Raw genomic sequence first — 15,136 nt, forward strand, 5'->3', positions numbered from 1 at the left:
CGCTATTACGGTTCGCCATCATGCACTCATTTAAAGACTAAAAGGCTTCTGGCCAAAAGCTTCAAAGATTAAAAACACAAGTAAACTAACTGTAGCAATATTGTACAAATCCCTTCTTCCAACCAATCAAGATGCATACATCCACCTGCTCCTTTCCCAACCATGCACCCATGAAATACGATACCATGGAACATCCGTTCATTTCTGCTTTCTCCCATTCAAGGAGGATGGAATGTACGCATACATGTATTACATGGGGAAGAAGGGTATGGGTGTGGTTTCTTTATTAAGAAGCTAAATACTGTATACTGATAAACCTGTCCTTGTTATAAGTCTGTATGAAGCTGGGTGGCTTTTTTTTTTTGCCGAAATTTTTGTTTTACCCTATTTTTGAATGATATTGCGTCAATCGATCGAAATATTTTGGCGGGCCACGGGTTGAAGACCTCTACTCTAAAGGTGAACGTTTTCTGCGCCGTAACCAACAGTTGTGTTTTTGGTCCTTTTTTCTTATCGGAAAAATCGATTAACTGGTACATTTACCAAGACATGCTCTCAGAGTGGTTATTCCCTCAGTTATAGAGGAAGCGGTTCTCGGCTTCATTTTCTACAGCAAGATGGTGCTCCATCACATTGGCAAAACAACATACGTCAATACCTCAACGGTCGTCTTCCCCATCACTGCATTGGCCGTGCTGGGTCAAATGATATATAGCACTGCTTTCTTGGCCACCGAGATCCCCAGATCTAACCTCTTGCGATGTTTTCCTATGGGGTTTTGTTAAAGACAAAGTGTTCGTTCCTCCACTTCCTTAGGGCTTACAGCAACGGAAGCAGCGGATAACTGACGTGTTGTACTCATTAACAGGGGATATTCTATCACGAGTGTGGCAGGAACTGAAATACCACAGACATTTGCCATGTCACCGCAGGGGCACACATAGAGCATCTATAGAAACTTGGATAACTGTAGTTTCACGTTGAATTTGAATTATCAAAATAAATTAATTAAAGTGTTCACAAGTATGCTTTATTTTTGGTCCATTCAATATGAATCACCCTGTATATAGCATCCATATTTGTAATGGGCACCTTTTTCTCGGAATTCTGATTGGGCATTTTGCCTTTTGTGGCCCTGTATTTGTATTTATATTGTTTTTAAAAATAGTACTTAAAGTTTTGATTTTTTTAGTAGTTTTAGCACGCGAAAAGTGGCTTCCAAAAAATTTCATCTTTGTTCAACCGTGAAGCATCTTTTCGAATGTCCTACATGGTATGGGGGAACGCACTGTTTGATTCATTGCCGCCACTTTTATTGAAATACGTTTTTGATTTACCTTACGTATGACACATATAGGGCTAATGTTGGATTGCGATTGATCTTTTAAAAAGTCTACAGATCTGTTGATCAAATGCACTGATTAAAGGTCCCCTCACACAAACTTTAAACATTATTTCGAGCTTAGAAGTATTAAATTTCGTCGGAATATAGAAACGTTTCATAAAAGTAACCTTTTAGAAAATTGAAAAAATCAGGCAACAAGTTTCCAAGAAACGGATTCGTCACGATCTCAGGAAAAGTCGATAAACCATTTAAAATAATCCACAAAAATCAGGGAAGAAATCAGAAAATTTTCCAAGACCAAAAACAAGATGCCTAAAGTTAAAGAATTTTGGAGAAGCACAAAAGTACGCGAGCAACCTCCGCTATGCAGTACAAGATAATACCAGGTCATCCAGCCAGCGCCCGATTAAAAATTTCTCCATGAATCACTTAGATTAATTTAAAAGGCGAAGATAAATATTCCCCATATTTTAAAGTTTGCAGAAAAATTACACAAGTCAAAATTTATTTAAAAGAAATCAGAAAATATATTTTTTATCATCCTGTGTACGCACTGCACCTTTATACCTCTCAACAAGACCATCCTAACACATAGGTGTAATCGGTTAATGTCTCAAAGCAATCGTGAAACGAATTACTGCACGATTTACTAGGGTCACCGATTTGGGAATTCTCATTGACGAGCGACTTAGGTTTTCTGAACATTGTTCAGCGGTGGTCAAAAAAGCGAATAGAATGCTTGGTCTCATTTTCAAAAAGGTCTCTTCGCGTTCTCCTAAAGTCATTCTTCCGCTTTTTCGAGGCTTAGTTCGTCCTGGACTTAAGTATGCTGTAAGGTTTTGGAGACCATACCTACAGACGGACATAGACTTGATTGAAGGGGTGCAGAGAAGAGCTACGCGTGTCCTTATTGGCACACAGGGCTTGAGTTATGAAGAGAGACTTCATTTTTTGAATATGTTTACATTGGATGAACGCAGGTGTCGAGGAGATATGATTGAAGTGTTCAAAATTTTCAATGGGATGGATAGGATGGACCACGAACTTTTAGTACACCGCCAATCGACTGCTTTTACAAGGGGACACCAGTATCGATTGGTGAGGGACAATGCAAGGCTATGGTGTCGCAGGGAATTTTTCTCTAATAGGGTTGTTAATAAATGGAATAGCTTACCCCCGGAGGTAGTAAATTGTAACACAATTGACACGTTTAAAAAGAAATACGATAAACATGTTGGGGGTGAACATGAAGCTATCCATTCTTAGAATAAGACAACCATAAGTATTCTTTATGGGCGTTGTATAATATTTTATCATGTGTATATATTGTTTATAATTTGTGTTGATTGCATTTTTATTTAATTGGGTTGCTGTATTTTTGAAATATATGACATCCATATTTTCATGGGCATATTTTTATCAGTCACCTCGTGGGGCATTTTGCCTGTTGTAGCGTTGTATTTGTACATTCATACTGCTAAAATAGCACTGTTTCTCACCCTAATCTTCTCAGTAGACGGTTTCCTGATACTTGTCTCTGAATCTTTCTGCAGCGTTGGCCACAAGAGAGCACCCTTCATCGTCGAGCGTAAGCCTTTCCCAGTTACCATCTGCGAACACTGGACGAGCGGCGAGTGATGGGGCAGCCTCCCTGTTGGTTAGACCGGGTTCGGGCCCCTGTACTTCTCGGTTCTCACCGGTACCCACCACTTTAGAAACAAGTGACAGTCTTTACCCTCAGAAATGCATAATAGTGTTGTGTGCTGTAAGGGTCTCCTCACACGGGAATACTGAAGTCTCACGACTGATACTCGGTATCCAGAAGATCGAACACATATATTTCTATGGAGCTCCTCACACGAGAATATTGGTGTATTGGTGACGAAAAATCTCCGACGCGACGGAGTCACTGGCAACATTGTGTGCTAGTCGAACACAACAAAAGTAACGCGAATCTTGAAATATTTATTCATGTTTTCGTCGGTCGAGGTTGACCCAACGCTGAATTTTGTAACAAGATAAACGACAACTATATTTTTATATATTACAGTCGAATCCCGGTTTAACGAGTACCATAATAGCGAAAATCTCGTTTTAACGAACACTTTTCACATCCCTCAGATAAGTTAACATAGAAACAATGCAAAAACCTGGAATTCCTTTATAGCGAAATTTTGTTATAACGAAGCGATTTCTCCGGTCTCTTGGAGTTCATTATAACGGGATTCGACTGTATATATATTTATATGCGGCAACTTGTATTTTCTACATGAATTTTCGCTGGTGCAACCCTAACCCCATATCTCTCTCGAATGCAATGCGTGTAATATAAATGTAGCTCAGGCACACACATGCGTTATATTTTTTCTGGTGGCAGCATAGTTACGTCTCAAAAGGAAATATAGTTTCTTCATCTTATAAGACTAAACTCACTCCAAATAATGGATATTTACAACACGAATTTGACTTATCTTACGAATTATTAACAGTCACTCATCAGGGTTAATAGGTTCTCAGAAGATTTATTAATTGCATTTAAAACTTTTTATCTCTTTTCTAATTCCGTAGAATGCAAGGAACCCGGTCCCCATTGTCCGTAACGAACAGTATACGATGAATGTTATTTTCAATGTAGGGATGTACCCATAATTTTCTTCTATTTATCCATTTTTTCGCGGAAATAATAGTGTAGGAGAGAAAAAATGATAATTATTTATAATTATAATGAAATATCAACTTCATCGTTGTTAGAATCGGTAAAAAATTGATTTTTTTTCCTACCCCAGTTCATAATGCACAAGGAAATGAGGAGGTGAACTAAACACTGCATCGTTTTTACTCATTTTCCTGGGCTTTGAATTTTTTTAGCGCTGGTTGAGGGAGAACGGGCAACTCGATTCGTTCCAATCAACTCAATTCTCACGTTGAGGCTACTCGAGTTCTATTTGAGTATACCCGCGTAGGGAAGCCCTTAAAAATGCAAAAAATTCTTGTGTGCCGTTTAAAATGCGAGAGATCCTTGTATACCCTTCGAAATGCTTGAAAGGCTTGTGCTCTCTTTAAAAAAAAGTTAGTCTATGCACTTTTAGAAACATGCGAGACCATTTACCCTCAGAAAACCATTAGTCTTGTCTGAGAAATGTGTGAGATCCTTGTGTACATTAAAAATACGCGAGATCCTTTTGCACCAATAGAAATGTGTTAGACTGTTATGCAATTATTGTGCAGTCTTAGAAATACAATAGATTCTTGTCCAGTCTTAGAAATGCGTCAGACTCTTGTGCAGTCTTAGAAATGCGTCAGACTCTTGTGCACCCTCAGAAATGCACTAGAGTATTGTGCATCCTTGGTTGCAGCAGTGTTCGATTGCGTTATTGGCTTCACCATTAGAAAGGCGTGAGAGTCTTCGCCCTCAGCGTTGTTTCACTCAACTGTTATTGGTGCACTCTTAGAAATGCGTTAGAGTCTTGTGTACCTTCGAAATGCGCGTCTGATATTTACCCTCAGAAATAAATGAGTGTAAGTCTAATATTTACCCTGAGAAATAAATGCGTGTAAGTCTAATATTTACCCTCAGAAATAAATGCGTGTAAGTCTAATATTTACCCTCAAAAATGATTGTGAGTCTAAGATTTACCCTCAAAAATGATTGTGAGTCTAGTATTTACAATCTAGAGTCTCGTGCACTCTTAGAAATACATGAGGTCCTTGTGCACCCTCAGGAATACGTGAGGTCCTTGTGCACCCTCAGGAATGCATAAGAGTCGTTACACTCAGAAATGTGAGCGAGTTTTTACCCTTAGAAATGCGTAAGAATCTTTACCCCGAGAAATGCGTAAGAATCTTTACCCCGAGAAATGCGTAAGAATCTTTACCCCGAGAAATGCGTAAGAATCTTTACCCCGAGAAATGCGTAAGAATTTTCGAGCACCCTTAGAAATGCGTAAGAATCTTTACCCCGAGAAATGCGTAAGAATTTTCGAGCACCCTTAGAAATGCGTAAGAATCTTTACCCCGAGAAATGCGTAAGAATTTTCGAGCACCCTTAGAAATGCGAGAGATTCTTGTGAATCCTTAGACATGCGAGAGATCCTCGTGTACCCTTAGAAATGCGAGAGATTCTTGTGAATCCTTAAACATGCGAGAGATCCTCGTGTACCCTTAGAAATGCGAGAGATTCTTGTGAATCCTTAGACATGCGAGAGATTCTTGTGAATCCTTAGACATGCGAGAGATCCTCGTGTACCCTTAGAAATCCGTTAGAGGTTAGTGAAACCCTTGACGTGCATTAGCCAAGTCTCCTATAGAAATGCGTGGGAGCCGTTAACCTCAGAAAGGGATAAAAGTGTTGTGTGTGGTTAGGAATGCGAAAGATCATTGTGTAACCTTCGAAATTCGTTAGAGGTTTGTGTACCTATTGCGATGCGTTTGCGCGGCACCGTTAGAAATGTGTGGAGGGAGGGGTCTTCACCCTTAGAAATGCGAGAGATCCTAGCATATCACTTTGAAAGGCTAGATATCCTTGTGTACATTTTGGAATTTTTTAGATGTTTGTGCATCCTTTGAAAAGCATTAGCGTACACACCTTTAGAAATGTGTAAGAGGCTTTACTAATAAATGCATTAGACTATTGAGTGCTGTCAGAAATACGTGTGATTCTTGTGTATTTTCCTTCCAGATACTTTCACACACACACAGGCACGCGCGCACCGTTGTACCTCTCAACAGGACCATCCTAACACATAGGTGCAATCGGTTAATGCCTCGGAGCAGTCGTGAAACGAATGACTCCACGATAACCTTGAAATGCAACTGGCATCAATGCTATCGGGCTTTGAAAGGAACCGAGTACATTCATACTGTTAAAAAATGGCACTGTTTCCCACCCTAATCTCCTGAGTAGAAGGTTTCCTGAAACTTGTCTCCGAATATTTCTGCAGCGTTGGCCACAAGAGAGCACCCTTCATCGTCGAGCATAAACCTTTCTCAGTTACCGTCTGCAAACACTGGACGAGCGGAATAACGACGAGTGATGGGGCAGCCTCCCTGTTGGTTAGACCGGGTTCGGGCCCCTGTACTTCTCGTCTCTCTCTGGTACCCACCACTACAGATGTCCTCTGAGACTTCATTCAACCTCCCAGAGATTTCCCAAAGAAGGTAGATTTGCTTGAATATGCGTATCCAACGCATAGAACAGACAAGCCTCCATAGCATGGTTTAATATGCTAAGGTTCATAGAGCTTCTTTCCCAACCCCATTGACCTTATCTACAACAGTATTCATCATACTCTATGTATACGATCACCCAACCCAGTATAAGAATTGCTTCTTTAACCTGCAAGTGTATCTAACCTCTAATGAATCGGAAAGTTCCAAAGACGAATTGGAGATGAACTCAAGGATGCACGTCTATTTATACTTTTCACTGATGTCGATAACAATGAAGTAAGTCATTGTTGCTACTTCACATCCCATTATTGTCGCTCGCTCTATTCTGATTGGTTCATCCAACAAACGATTGCAACAATCAAAAAGAAAAAAAGAAAAAAGTATATAAACGAGTGTCTTCCATTGTTGTCGTTCATTTGTGTTCTGGACGCCGAACTGTGAGGACCTCTTCAGCTCCCCTTGTGGGAAGGTCCTACTCCTATGTATGAGCGTACTGTATATACGCTATTCTGTGCCTTGTGCTGTATATTGTTCTGTATTGCATATAGTGCTTTGTCACGTAATAGGGTATATCATGTTATCGTTTTGTATGTGTACTACGTTAGCCAGAAGTTTCTTTAGCGTATACAGTTTTAAAGGTAAAAAATTCAAGTACCTGCCTTACAAGTTGAATCCTTTTTCATAGGCTATGCATTAACGTGTCATTTTACGCGTTTTTCATGCATACGAATGGTATTTCATGCTTGATGGTTTCGGAAGTGCACGGTATTTTGTTATTAGGTCATAGAATACGAAGGTTTTAACATCTGGCTGTTGTGAAGATGAATTTTTTGGAAACTCTCTTTGCGGGGAATCGAACCCACGTTCTTTCATTTCTCAGGTATACGCCCTAGACCACTAGAGTACAAAGGCCACGAATCTCTCTCAATCTTTCTTTACCATAAGTAGGCTGTGCATAGTGGATAATGCAAGCAGCCCTCGTTGCATTCACATCAAAAGCGATTCAAAATGTGCACCTTTCACACAACACACATGTTGCAAACGAAGAACGAAATTGTCAGTGACTCAGTGTAGTGGTCACCGGAAATCGACGCACAAGCTTGACAAATAGCCTCCTACAGTTCGTCTAGTGTTAAAGGATTGTTGCAGTAAACAATGTCCTTCAGTGTGCCCATTCAAGTACGCAGCAGCTCGAATTGCTTCGCCCCACATTTGTTTTGGCAAGTTGGCTTCAAATATGAGGGCCCGCCCTTTGTCCAACAAAGTTCGATTCGCTCGTTCAGCAACTCCGTTCAACATTGGAGTATAAGGAGGAGCAGGATCAATCGTGATACCATTTTCTGTTGCGTAACGAACAAGTTCGCCTTTAACATATTCGCTAGCATTATCACATCTTATTTTCTTCACAGAAGTATTCAGCTTCAGAAATTTTATCAGTTCTGTAGGAACCTCACTTTTCTTTTTCAGCAATCGAACCTCCATGAATCGTGAGTGATCATCAATAAAAGTGATGAAATACTTCTCACCCGCGTGGGTCGCTGGAGTGATCGGGCCACAAACATCAGTGTGCACCATCACCATAGGCTCGGTTTCTCTTTTCCTCGGTCCTTTCCCAATCGGTTCAGCGCTCTGTTTGGAAAATGTACAGACTTCGCAAAATGAATCTTCAACTGGAAACCCAAGTTCCTTTACAGCTGAGTTCGATGGATGACCCAACCTTCGATGCCACAGTTTCGCATTACATTCAGCAACATACGATGAAGCTATGCGAGGAGAGAAACCACTTACATACTGTCCTTTGCTGTTGAGTTGAGCTATGATGAAATTTTGATTTCCCTTCCGGACACGAACACCACTTTCTGAGAAGATAACCGCAAATCCAGCTGCTTGAATTTGTTTCACAGACATCAGCTCACCGTTGAGCTCCGGAACATACAGCACGTTGGTCAGGGTCAGCTTTCTCCCGTCAAGTTCACCAACGATGGTTCCGATTCCCTGAATATTTAACCGTTCAGTTTTTGAAGCACAGTCAACAGTTCCATTATATGATGTCATCGTTTCAAACCATTCCCGCTTGCTACACATGTGTGACGTAGCACCGGAATCCACGATGAAGAATCCCTTGTTGACACCACCGACAGCGAAAGTCACAGCAGCCGATTCAAACTGCTTCGCAACGGAATCTTTCCGAAATAAACAATCCCGCTTGAAGTGGCCGACACGACCGCACCCATAGCACCTCGGTTTATATTTCTGGAATTTCGATGAGTTTCCTTTCTTCTTGGAAACACCAAAAGCAGCATCACAATTCGACGTAGCATTTTTCTCGATCGATTGTCCTTTCGATGTGCTTTTCTCTAGCATCAGTGCTTCCGCATCCACGAATCTTTTCGTTACAAATTCCAGACTTAGATTGTCACTAGGCTGATTCTCTATCGCTGACTTCATTACATCATATTCCGCTGGTAATGACATGAGAAGATAAACAACAACGTCCGCTTCATCCACTTTCGCCCCCGCGAATTTCATCTCGTTCACGATACCGACAAGTTCATCAATGTGTTGACGCATCGAACATTCGCGTTTCTTTTTCATGGTAGCGAGCCTTTTGCGACATAAAATCTGACTCACCGTCCCATCCTTTGTATACGTGGATTTCAGCTTGTTCCATATCTGCAGGGCAGATCGTTGTTCACTCATGGACATCAACACCTTGTCGTTGATAAGAGTCATCAGCTTGCTTGGCTTCCTTGACCTCCCTTGGTTTCGCCTCATCCGCTTCACGTAGTAAGTAAGCATCAAGCTCTTTCGCAGCAAAAAGAGCCTCCACCCGTCTACTCCACAACGGATAATTCCCACCGTTGAAAGGTTCCACTACATATTGAAGTTTCCCTTCCGCCATGATGAAACCTACGAGACGATCGCTTACGAAACCAACGTAAACCGCGAAAACGTAAACCTAAACCATTTTCTAATCTAATATTTACCCTGAGAAATAAATGCGTGTAAGTCTAAGATTTACCCTCAAAAATGATTGTGAGTATAGTATTTACAATCTACAGTCTCGTGCACTCTTAGAAATACACCAGAGTCTCGTGTACTCTTAGAAATACATGAGGTCCTTGTGCATCCTCAAGGATACGTAAGTCTTTGTGCACCCTCAGGAATACGTGAGGTCCTTGTGCACCCTCAGGAATACGTGAGGTCCTTGTGCACCCTCAGGAATGCATAAGAGTCGTTACACTCAGAAATGTGAGCGAGTTTTTACCCTTAGAAATGCGTAAGAATCTTTACCCCGAGAAATGCGTAAGAATTTTCGAGCACCCTTAGAAATGCGTAAGAATCTTTACCCCGAGAAATGCGTAAGAATTTTCGAGCACCCTTAGAAATGCGTAAGAATTTTTGAGCACCCTTAGAAATGCGTAAGAATTTTTGAGCACCCTTAGAAATGCGTAAGAATCTTTACCCCGAGAAATGCGTAAGAATTTTCGAGCACCCTTAGAAATGCGAGAGATTCTTGTGGATCCTTAGACATGCGAGAGATCCTCGTGTACCCTTAGAAATGCGAGAGCTTCTTGTGAATCCTTAGACATGCGAGAGATTCTTGTGAATCCTTAGACATGCGAGAGATCCTCGTGTACCCTTAGAAATCCGTTAGAGGTTAGTGAAACCCTTGACGTGCATTAGCCAAGTCTCCTATAGAAATGCGTGGGAGCCGTTAACCTCAGAAAGGGATAAAAGTGTTGTGTGTGGTTAGGAATGCGAAAGATCATTGTGTAACCTTTGAATTTCGTTAGAGGTTTGTGTACCTATTGCGATGCGTTTGCGCGGCACCGTTAGAAATGTGTGGAGGGAGGGGTCTTCACCCTTAGAAATGCGAGAGATCCTAGCATATCACTTTGAAAGGCTAGATATCCTTGTGTACATTTTGGAATTTTTTAGATGTTTGTGCATCCTTTGAAATGCATTAGCGTACACACCTTTAGAAATGTGTAAGAGGCTTTACTAATAAGAAATGCATTAGACTATTGAGTGCTGTCAGAAATACGTGTGATTCTTGTGTATTTTCCTTCCAGATACTTTCACACACACACAGGCACGCGCGCACCGTTGTACCTCTCAACAGGACCATCCTAACACATAGGTGCAATCGGTTAATGCCTCGGAGCAGTCGTGAAACGAATGACTCCACGATAACCTTGAAATGCAACTGGCATCAATGCTATCGGGCTTTGAAAGGAACCGAGTACATTCATACTGTTAAAAAATGGCACTGTTTCCCACCCTAATCTCCTGAGTAGAAGGTTTCCTGAAACTTGTCTCCGAATATTTCTGCAGCGTTGGCCACAAGAGAGCACCCTTCATCGTCGAGCATAAACCTTTCTCAGTTACCGTCTGCAAACACTGGACGAGCGGAATAACGACGAGTGATGGGGCAGCCTCCCTGTTGGTTAGACCGGGTTCGGGCCCCTGTACTTCTCGTCTCTCTCTGGTACCCACCACTACAGATGTCCTCTGAGACTTCATTCAACCTCCCAGAGATTTCCCAAAGAAGGTAGATTTGCTTGAATATGCGTATCCAACGCATAGAACAGACAAGCCTCCATAGCATGGTTTAATATGCTAAGGTTCATAGAGCTTCTTTCCCAACCCCATTGATCTTATCTACAACAGTATTCATCATACTCTATGTATACGATCACCCAACCCAGTATAAGAATTGCTTCTTTAACCTGCAAGTGTATCTAACCTCTAATGAATCGGAAAGTTCCAAAGACGAATTGGAGATGAACTCAAGGATGCACGTCTATTTATACTTTTCTCTGATGTCGATAACAATGAAGTAAGTCATTGTTGCTACTTCACATCCCATTATTGTCGCTCGCTCTATTTTGATTGGTTCATCCAACAAACGATTGCAACAATCAAAAAGAAAAAAAGAAAAAAGTATATAAACGAGTGTCTTCCATTGTTGTCGTTCATTTGTGTTCTGGACGCCGAACTGTGAGGACCTCTTCAGCTCCCCTTGTGGGAAGGTCCTACTCCTATGTATGAGCGTACTGTATATACACTATTCTGTGCCTTGTGCTGTATATTGTTCTGTATTGCATATAGTGCTTTGTCACGTAATAGGGTATATCATGTTATCGTTTTGTATGTGTACTACGTTAGCCAAAAGTTTCTTTAGCGTATACAGTTTTAAAGGTAAAAAATTCAAGTACCTGCCTTACAATTTGAATCCTTTTTCATAGGCTATGCATTAACGTGTCATTTTACGCGTTTTTCATGCATACGAATGGTATTTCATGCTTGATGGTTTCGGAAGTGCACGGTATTTTGTTATTAGGTCATAGAATACGAAGGTTTTAACATCTGGCTGTTGTGAAGATGAATTTTTTGGAAACTCTCTTTGCGGGGAATCGAACCCACGTTCTTTCATTTCTCAGGTATACGCCCTAGACCACTAGAGTACAAAGGCCACGAATCTCTCTCAATCTTTCTTTACCATAAGTAGGCTGTGCTTAGTGGATAATGCAAGCAGCCCTCGTTGCATTCACATCAAAAGCGATTCAAAATGTGCACCTTTCACACAACACACATGTTGCAAACGAAGAACGAAATTGTCAGTGACTCAGTGTAGTGGTCACCGGAACTCGACGCACAAGCTTGACAAATAGCCTCCTACAGCTCGTCTAGTGTTAAAGGATTGTTGCAGTAAACAATGTCCTTCAGTGTGCCCCACAGAAAGTAGTCGCAGGGGGTGAATACTGTTAAAGAGAGAGGTGCGAACGAGGCGATGTCAGGAAGAAGACACTTTATTATACAAGAGAGGACACAATGTACAAGCACATACACACCTACGCAGATAACTAGAAACGACCGGTTGATGGACATGCAGCGTCATCTATACACATACATATATAACATAAACTAGTGCGATTACATTTCTAACACCCGCCCTTAATCGCACATTTTCAGACAACACAAATGCATAAGTTCAGACAATACAAATTTGGGCAATGCTTTCGTGAGCATATCAGCAATTTGCAATTTGGTACAAACATATTCAATATGAATATTATTTTCTTTGATAACATCACGTAAAAACTTGAGCTTAATGTCCAAGTGCTTTAGCCTACCATGACTATTCTCATTTGTTACACATTTAATGCAAGATTGATTATCTTCATATACTACAAAATTTTCAACATTAATTATTTCAGAAGATACGTTCTTAAACCACAAAAGATCTTGAACTGCTTTTACCATAGCAATAAATTCTGCTTCGGTAGAAGACAAAGCAATACAATTTTGTTTCTTGCAGGACCATGATATAGGACAGTCATTTATCATAATAATATTACCTGAGACTGATTTTCTATCATTGGGATTTGCTCCCCAATCTGCATCAACATACACTGACAATTTCGAAACAGGGGAATCATTTCTTTTATATTTCATTTTCATGTCAACCGTTCCCTTTAAATATCTGAGGACCCTTTTCAAGGCACTAAAAGCAACATCAGTTGGATGCTGTTGGAGCTGACTCAAACAATTGACAGCAAACAGAATATCGGGTCGAGTAACGTGAGCCAGGTACAACAGAGAACCTATGAGCTCCCTGTACGGTCCTTCGAACAAATTTCCACTCATGAAACTAGCAGATGTTGATTTCGGTTTCATTGGAACAACACTAGGTTTGCATTCATTCATATTAAATTTCTGCAACAATCTTAAAATATAGGATTTCTGATCAAGATATAAACAATCAGAAGAGAACTCCATATGAATGCCTAAGAATTCTGTTGCTAATTCACATTTTGACATTTCGAACTCTTTAGACAACATATATCAATAATTATTTTAAGCTCCTTATCCCCTGAGCCGGCAATTAACAAATCAACTACATACAAAGCAATGATAATTTTCTTAGCATCATTAAAATTTCTGATAAAAATACACAGTTCAGAAATACATTGAATAAAACCTACTTTTACCACGAAGTTGACAAATTTCTGATACCATTGGCGTGGGCTCTGTCTCAATCCGTAGAGACTTTTCTTCAGCTTGCACTTCCGGCCACTCTCGTCGTCATATCCCTGAGGTTGATCCATGTAGATCACTTCATTTAAGTCGCCGTTCAAGAACGCGGTTTTCACATCTAATACAAACACTTGTAGATTCTCTTGAAGTATCATCACGAGTACAAGTCGCAAAGCCGAGATATCGATGACTGGTGAATATGTTTCGTTGTAATCCAGTCCTTCTTTCTGCATGAAGCCGCGAGCTACAAGCCGAGCTTTGTGTTTACCATCGCGTTTCTTTCTGCAAACCCACTTGCATGAGATAGCCTGCTTTCCTCTAGGAATTTCCTCAAGAGTCCACACGTCGTTCTTGATCATACATTTCATCTCTTCATCCATGGCCTGCTTCCAGGGTCGCTGTTCCTCTTTCGAAAGCGATTGAATATCGTTGTAGTCAAGAGTTTCTTGACAGGCAACCATTGCCATATAGGTATCAGGATCGGCTGTTTCGTTTCTCTTTCGGATCTTCTTGGTTCTGGTGTGACATGGCCGTTTTCGTCACTTTCCTTCTTCGTTGGATCACCATCACTGTCCTGAGAAGAGAAATTATCTTCCACGGTTGCATCATCGATCGGGTCGTCTATGTTGTCATTGATGACGGCTTTCTTTTCTTCATTGAATTTTACATTTCTTGAGACTATGATACGTTTCGTCTCTGGATCCATGAGTCGGTATCCCATTGAAGAGTACCCGACGAAGATCATTTTCTTCGATCTTTTATCCAGTTTCTTTCTCAAAGCTGCAGGAGTTAACACGTACGCACTGCATCCAAAAACTCGAATATTGCTTAGATCAGGATCAGATCCAAACTTCAGTTTATACGGTGTACAGTTCTTTACGGTATTGCTTGGAGTTCGATTATTCAAGTACGCAGCAGCTCGAATTGCTTCGCCCCACATTTGTTTTGGCAAGTTGGCTTCAAATATGAGGGCCCGCCCTTTGTCCAACAAAGTTCGATTCGCTCGTTCAGCAACTCCGTTCAACATTGGAGTATAAGGAGGAGCAGGATCAATCGTGATACCATTTTCTGTTGCGTAACGAACAAGTTCGCCTTTAACATATTCGCTAGCATTATCACATCTTATTTTCTTCACAGAAGTATTCAGCTTCAGAAATTTTATCAGTTCTGTAGGAACCTCACTTTTCTTTTTCAGCAATCGAACCTCCATGAATCGTGAGTGATCATCAATAAAAGTGATGAAATACTTCTCACCCGCGTGGGTCGCTGGAGTGATCGGGCCACAAACATCAGTGTGCACCATCACCATAGGCTCGGTTTCTCTTTTCCTCGGTCCTTTCCCAATCGGTTCAGCGCTCTGTTTGGAAAATGTACAGACTTCGCAAAATGAATCTTCAACTGGAAACCCAAGTTCCTTTACAGCTGAGTTCGATGGATGACCCAACCTTCGATGCCACAGTTTCGCATTACATTCAGCAACATACGATGAAGCTATGCGAGGAGAGAAACCACTTACATACTGTCCTTTGCTGTTGAGTTGAGCTATGATGAAATTTTGATTTCCCTTCCGGACACGAA

The sequence above is a fragment of the Pholcus phalangioides genome, unplaced genomic scaffold, assembly GCF_987345545.1.
Source record: "Pholcus phalangioides strain wild (caught in Gottingen) unplaced genomic scaffold, Ppha-v1.0 ptg000017l_1, whole genome shotgun sequence".
Taxonomy (NCBI): Eukaryota; Metazoa; Arthropoda; class Arachnida; order Araneae; family Pholcidae; genus Pholcus; species Pholcus phalangioides.